Source organism: Eschrichtius robustus, chromosome 3 (genome assembly GCF_028021215.1).
Source record: "Eschrichtius robustus isolate mEscRob2 chromosome 3, mEscRob2.pri, whole genome shotgun sequence".
Lineage (NCBI taxonomy): Eukaryota > Metazoa > Chordata > Mammalia > Artiodactyla > Eschrichtiidae > Eschrichtius > Eschrichtius robustus.
This window is the reverse complement of record NC_090826.1, coordinates 116460795-116468773: the sequence shown is the minus strand read 5'-3', so window position 1 is coordinate 116468773 and position 7979 is coordinate 116460795. Positions and strand designations below refer to the sequence as shown.

At 35.8% G+C, this 7979-nt stretch overlaps 1 pseudogene; it reads left to right on the top strand.

Moving 5' to 3' along the window:
* The first annotated feature begins 6945 nt into the window (after window positions 1-6945).
* Window positions 6946-7128, top strand: LOC137761374 (ATP synthase subunit ATP5MJ, mitochondrial pseudogene; annotated as a pseudogene).
* Window positions 7129-7979: the final 851 nt, after the last annotated feature.

Here is a 7979-nt window from a genome sequence, read left to right as displayed (position 1 = left end):
CTGCATTTGTGAATTCAACCAACCTTGGATTGTAAACATAGTAATATATGTATTGAAAAAAATCCATCTATAAGTATACCTGTGCAGTTCAAACCTGTGTTGTTCAAGGGTCAACTGTACTAAACATGTCACTGAAAAGGCAGATGTTGTCAGAATGGATAAAAACAAGCAAGACTCAACTATACACTATTTAAAAGAGAAATTTGACAAAAATACACAGATAAATTGAAAGAAAAAGTGTAGGGAAAGATATACCATGCAAACTCTAATTGTACTGAAGGGGTTATACCTTCTAGAACTTCTTTAGCAATTTCTGGTAGTGTAGAAATTATCCCAAGTTTCACTTATCTTAAAATGCCTTTACTTTCAACTTCATTTTTCATTAATATCAGACAAAATACATTTCAAAGCAAGAAATATTACCATAAATAAAATAGGGAGATTTTATTAAAATAAAAAGCTAATTCATCAGTAAGACATGACAATCTTAAATATACATGCTCCTAGTAATAGAGTTCTAAAATAAATAAAACAAAAACTAAGTTAAAGAGAGAAATAGGTAAATTTACAATTCTGATTGGGGATTTCAATACTCGCTTAGCAATTGATTGAATGAGTAGACAGTAAATAAGCATATAAAACAGCTGTTCCACGTTTTAGTAAGTTTGACCTTTTGATATTTATAGGACCTTCTAACCAACAACAGCAGAATACACTCTTTTTTCAAGTGCACATGGAAGCAAGAGTGGACATATGAATCATAAGACTCAATATATTTATAAGGATTGGAATCATAAAAAAGTATGTTCTCTGACAATAGTGGAATTCAATTCTAAATCAAACAAAAAAAATCTGGGAAAAACATTTGGAAATTAACACACAGCCTAAAAACTGATGGGTTAAATAATAGATTATAAGGGAAATTGGAAAATATTTGGAATTGAATAGAAATTAAGATGTAAGATATTAAAACTTGTGAGATTCAGCTAAAGTAGTGCTTAGAAAATATGATTGCTTAGTGTAAAAAGAAGTGTTATCAGTCATGGTCCATTCAGGAGATAGAAATCACACAGCAATTTGAATAATGAAATTTAATATAATGGATTAATTGTAACATGGGATTACTGTTGGTTCAGTGATGTGTGGGGTCACAAATGGCCAGGTGACAGTCTCACCTTCTAATTAAATTTAATTATTTCTGTTCCATTCCCTGGTTAGAAATATTTTGCCCATGAGGACTAAGACCAGTGGATCTAAGGTTGCTGGGACAGGAAGAAAAATCCTGCTAGTTAGTTATTAAGTGAAATGGGAGTGAAAGAAACCATTACCACTTCCACCCCTTAACTACTGGACCCATGAATTCTGGCTCTGTAATTGTCTGATTCAGAACATACACTGATTTAAAACAGAACACTATCATTTTAAGATATCTCAAAACTGGTGGAGTAACTGAGTCATTAGTAAGCCATTCATCTTTCAAATACATCAGCTATTTCTGGATGATGGAATATGCGGTAAGACTAGTTAATTCCATAGGCATGAGTCCATTGCTGTACTTCCTGTATTGTGAAATGAGTTCCTTTACCAGATGCAATGCTATGGGGAATGCCATGATGGCATTCTGAGTGTCCACAGGTGGTAGGACTGGCAGAAAGCATTACAGGTAGGGAAAGCAAATCCGTTTTCAGAATTTGTGTCTATTCCAGCAAAGACAGATTTCTGCCCCTTCCATGATGAAAGAGGTCCATTATCATTAACCTGCCACCAGGCTGTTTCTTAACAAGAAGTGATGTCATATTTAGGGGTTATTATTGGTTGCTGCTTTCGGCAGATTGGGTGCTCAACAATGATGTTATCCAGGTCAGCTTTGATAAGGGGAAGTCCATATTGTTGAGCCTAAGTATAGGTTTCATCTCTGCTAACATGGCCATTTTGTTCATGGGAGCCTTTGAACAAACACTAAAGTAGCTGGGGAGAAAGGCTGATTGACATCTACAGTGCATGCCATTTGGTCCACCCGACCCCTATAAGACATCATGTTGATTGATGAGCCATAGTGAGATTTTGGGTACCAAAATGTTAGCATAAATTTGGGGCCAGTGTCAAGTCATCCTTGAAAGGTCTTGGTATTTCCTATTACCCAGTGAGGTCACTCTAGTATATGGGTATAGGTCCCTTTTGGGGAAGGTTTGGTGGAAGATTTACAGTGTGTGCTTGTATTAATGACGCTGGGTACTTCCTCAAGGAGACTTGGCCTCCCTTTCAGTAAAGGGGCTCTTGATCTTTGAATTGACATAGGTTTGGAAACTGGTTGATAGACTGTGATGCTCCACTGTGTTGACTCAAATCAGGTAATAGATGTAGTGTTAGCTCTGGTCTCACACACAGTGGATCAGTTGGTTCAGAGACATACCCGGTCATTATTTCCTCAGTTCTCTAATGTAAAATTAGAATAGACATGCTCAGTAACTGGTAGAATTCCCCACAGTGGCTCCCTGACATACAGGCCATATGGTAGGAAGTGTTAAGTGGAAACCCCTAGAATTTCCTCCCCCTCTCAAGATAGTAAATGAGAAGCAATATCACATTACTGTGGGAGTTGTAGAGATGAATGGCACCATAAATGACTTGAAAAAGCAGGGGTGATAATACCCATCACATCCCTATTTAATTCCTCCAGTTTGGCCTGTGAATAAGTCAGATGTGTATTGGAGAATGACTATGGGCTATTGTAAACTTAATCAGATTGTGATGCCAGTTGCTGTTGCTGTCCCAGATGTAGTGTTGTTACTGGAGCAAATCCACATAGCATGTCACACTTGGTAAGTAGCTATTGACCTGGATAATTTTTCTCCATACAAATTTTAAGTACAATCAGAAGCAGTTGCTTTTACCTGGCAGGGCCAGTTTTAGGGCTATGACAATTCTACTGCTCCCTGTCATATAGACCATAGAAATCTTGCTTGTCATGACATTTCATAGAATATCACATGTACTAGTGTATTGATGACATGGTGCAAATTGGATCTGTTGAGCAGAAAGTAGCAATTACTTTGTTGCCTTCATAAGTATGAGAGGGTAAGTTATAATTCTATATCAGTTAAGGCCCAATTAGATAAATGTCACTTGGTAATTTGAATAAGGAGTTTAATATAGAGAATTAGTAGCTATAACAAGGAACTGGAGCAATAAGATACTGGAAAGCAATTAAGATAATTCTAAAGAATATAAGAATAGCAGATATAAGGAACAGATACTAACCCTAGGGCTAAGATAGGGTATTGTGGGAAATAAATTTTCTCTGGATTATTTTAGTGATCCTATAAAAACCTCAGTTTCCTGAGCCATGGAAATGCATACACTATCAGAGTAGAAGGTTTGCTTTCATTTCTCCTAGGAACATTTTACTCCTTACAATGAGGATTAGGTCTGTCACCATTTGTTTCTTTGATGGTGGAGCTAATTGCTTCCATACAATAAGCTTCTCTTATCTCCCCAAGAGCCATAAAGTTACATTTCTGGTAAGGCACCTAAGTTGTAGCATTATCTCTCTGCTTGTTTACATTTCAAAAGGGGTGGAACCTGGAGCCATGAAGAAATTTCTAGGTTGTAAAAGCCATAGACACTCTATTATCTTCTTCCTGGAAAGATTTATTTACATAGCAAAAGATTAGAGTAAGGATTCTTCGCATCCTGTCTCCAAGGAGACTCTCTCAGAAGGAGAGAGAGAAAAATAATCTCTTTCCTCTGTATAAATGGAAGACATTTATATTTCTTCATCTCTTGCATACAGAATGGTCCTGCCACTTGTGTAGGATACATTTTCCATCTGGTTCTTATCATATCACTCTGCAGGGTTGCAAATGTGGAGAAACTAATAATTCAATGTTATTTTGACTGTTGATTGTGTGGTGAGCATAATAAGAAATCTGCTCTGATTCAGAAACCTCATGTGTGCATTCAAGAAAATTTAATAAAGATGAATGTTAAAAACTCAACAAAAACCTGAGGAAGAGACAACCCTTCCGGCATAAGGGCTAATATCCAGACCTTATTGGAGAGGGCACAGCATCGACCCACTGTATGACAGAGACATTGCAATGTGCCATGCTGGGAGAACTTGATGGAAATCCACACTTTGGAATGTGCCAGAAATCTGCCCTCTAGTGTACTGGGGAAAGCTATTCTGAGGGTAGTGTCTTGCTGGAGACACTTTACTATGCAAAGAAGGATGCTGAGGAAAATTGCTTATTTCTGGGTGCTATTGATTGCCATGCACTGCAGAGCTGGATGTTGGAATATCTGCCCATGTTGCAGGAACTTGGTGCTGGTGAAGCCAAGTCATGCTGAAGAAAACTGCCAAATTGAGCACAGTGGAAATGGAAAGTCCCTTCTTCCTGCAGTGTGTCTAATAGTGCTCCGAAATGACAAAGCTTAACATTGTACCAGCTGTCAAGGGCCCAGCTCAGTTTTTTTAGAGCAAGCAATGAAGGCAAATTTGAAGTTGAAGGGCAATAAATTGATAAATGGCACACAAAGAAAAGTGTAACATCAATTATATATTGCTCCTTCCACTCAGGAGGGAGTAACTACTACTTTATTAGTCCTTTCACCATAAAAAAATAATAAAGAGGGAAAAATGTATGAATCAATTGTTTTCAGATTTTAGACAACAGGCAGTGAAAGACTGTGATTCTAGAGAGAATAAAAACACAAAAGTTAAGCTCCATGATTGCCCTGAGCTTTTGCTTAAAGGCTCTTTGAAAAACATGGCATAGGGAAGTAGAGTCTAAGCATGAGCTGAGGAGACAAATGTTGAAATTTAGAGATGGCAATGTGGCTGGAACTTGTGGGGCAGAGTAGCAGAGAAGAAGAAGCTGCACAAAATAAAACCTGCAGAACTATGCATAAGTGTCTCTTGGTCTTTTGCAGAATACTAAGGTATGCGTATGTGGAGCCAGGCATTAGAAGGCTGGTGTAGAGCTATTATGGGGAAATGTGAGCTAAACAGAGGTTCTGATGTTTACATTTGGCTGCGAGACATTGGTGTTTGACAAAGTAGAGCAGAGAAGCTTAACTGAACGTCCTGGGCCCTCAGTTGAGGCCCTAGTAAGACCATACCTAAGGAATAGAGCCACTCTAACCCTAAAGTAAAGACTGAGTCCTGCCCTATCAAACAGACAGCTCAATCAGGTCAAGCTCAACAGGATCCACCAGTAACCTATACACAACAGAACAATGTTCAATGCTAAAAAATGCAGCACACCACACATAAAATTCAAAATCTCCAGCATTCACTAAAAAACTACTAGGTATATGAAGAAGCAGAAAATGTCACTTATAGTCAGAAAATCAGTCAGAAGAAAGAGATACAGACATGAAAGAGGTGATGGAATTAGCAGGCAAGAATGTAAAACATTTACAAATTTTACATATATATTCAAGGATTAAAAGAAATCATGAATGTAATGAGAAGAATGAAAGATATAAAATAACAAATGTGCCTTCTAGACATAAAAGAAACACATTATCTGCAAAGAACATTTCACTGGATAAGATTAATAGCAGATTAGGAACTGTAGAAGAAAAGATAATTTAACTTGAAGAAAAAGCAATAGAAATTACCCAGAAAGGAAGACATAAATAAAAGATTAGAAACACAGTTTCAGGAACCTGTGGAAAAAAATTCAAACAACCCAATATAAAACCAATTAGAATCCCAGAAGGAAAGAATAGAGAGTGAGGAGTGCAGTAAAAATATTTGGATAAATAACAGCAATACTATTTTAAAACTATAAAAAATTATAAACCCACATAATAGTGAAGGTCAATGAAATGCAAGTAAGAGAAACACACACACACACACACACACACACACACACACACACAAAACACATACCAAGACACAGCCAAATCACATTGCTGAAACCGATGAAGAAGAGGAAAACATCTTAAAAGCAGCAAGAGAAAAAAATTATGTATAGAGGAGTATAGAAAAAATTCGGACTTCTTGTTAAAAACAATGCAAGTCAGAAGACAATGGAACAATACCTTTAACAAGCTAAACAAAAATGTCTACAAACTTAAAATTTCATATTCAGAGAAAATAGATGTTTTGAGTGTTCATGAAACAATCACCAAAGTAGACCATTTTCTGGGCTTTAAAATAAGTCTTAATAAATATAAGTGGATTAAAATTATATAACATATCTTCCATGATCATGATGGAATTAAGTTAGAAATAAATAACAGAAATGAATATGGAAGAATCCACAAATATTAAAAAAATTAAACAACACACTTTTGAATATCTCATAGGTCAAAGAAGAAATCACAGGGATAATTGTGACATATTTTAAACTGAATGAAAATGTAAGATATAAAAACTTGTGTGATAGAACTAAAGCAGTTCTTAGAGTTTTATAGCTTTGAATGCTTATATTGGTAAAGAAGAAAGGTCCAGATTCAATGATCAGAGCTTCCACTTTAAGAAGCTTAGAAGGGAAGAGGAAATTAAAACCAAATTGAAAAGAAGAAAATAAATAATAAAGATGAAAACCGAAATGAATTAAATAGAAAACAAAATAAAATAAATGAAACCAAAAACTTTTTAAAAAATAAACAAATTTGATAAACTTCTAGTCAGACTAACCAAGAAAGAAAAGTCACAATTAAAGAGGGTACATTACTACAGATCCTGTATGTTATTAAATGGTTAAGAAAGGAAGATTATGAGAAACCTTGTGTAAGTCACTTCAACCACTTACATGAAGTTGATAAAATCTTTCAAAGTCACAGATGATCAAATTTGACCCAAGAAAAAGTAGAAAATATGAGTGGTCCTGCTTTCCCGGCAGGTCCCATGCAGTGCCTGTGCACTCAGTGACCTTTCCGAGTTGTCTGTTGTGAGTTAGGGTGACATGAGATGCTGATCCTGTGCCTGAGATGCTTCAAGGCCTTATTAAGAACGTTTGGATCCCCATGATGCCCTACTATACCCAAGTTTACCAGGAGATTTGGGTAGGAATGGGGTTGATGGGTTTCGTCTTTTATAAAATCAGGAGTGCTGATAAAAGAAGTAAAGCCTTGAAAGCTTCTGGTCCAGTGCCTGCTCATGGTCATCATTAATCAGCTTTCTTTAACGGGATGTCAGTCTGGCTGTGTTGTAGGCAGAACACAAACATGAGACATCGTGTTGACTTGTAGCAGTGCTGCTGCCCTTGTGCATGAATAAATGTACCTGTGAGACCCACAAAAAAAAAAAAAAAGAAAGAAAAGAAAATATGAGTGGTCCTATTTTTGTTAAATAAATTAAATTAAATTTGATTTTCCCACAAAGAATACTCAAGGCTTCAATGGCATCACTGGTAAATTCTATCAAAGATTTACAGAACTTGTACAAATTCTTCACAAACTTCCAGATTAGAGAGGAAGTGAGTGTGTTTTTCACTTTATGAGGCCAGCTTCCTTCAAATTCAAAACCAGACGGTCTTTACACATAACACACATAAAAAGATAATGAAAGAAAAATATCCCTCATAAACATACTTGCAAAAATCATTAAGAGAATGCTAGTAAATAAGATCTAACAATATGTAAATGGATCATGCACCATGAACAAGTAGGTTTCCTTTTGGTAATAAAAGATGGGTTTAACAATTGAAAATCAATCAATGAAATTCACCATATTCATAATAAAGGAAAAAAATCATATATGATTAACTTGATTGATTCAGAAAAAAATTAGATAATGTTTAGTCTCCATTCATGAAAAAAATCTTGGCAATGTAGCAATTGAAGGGAATTTTCTTAACTGACAGCTATTACTGTAATTAATGGTGAAAAACTGAATTTTTTATCTCTTAGAACAAGAGTAATGCAAAGGTACATTTTGTCACTTATATTCAATATTGTCCTGTTTCTAACTACGGCAACAAAGTAAGGAAAAGAAATTAAAGGCATTTTAAAAAGGCATTAAA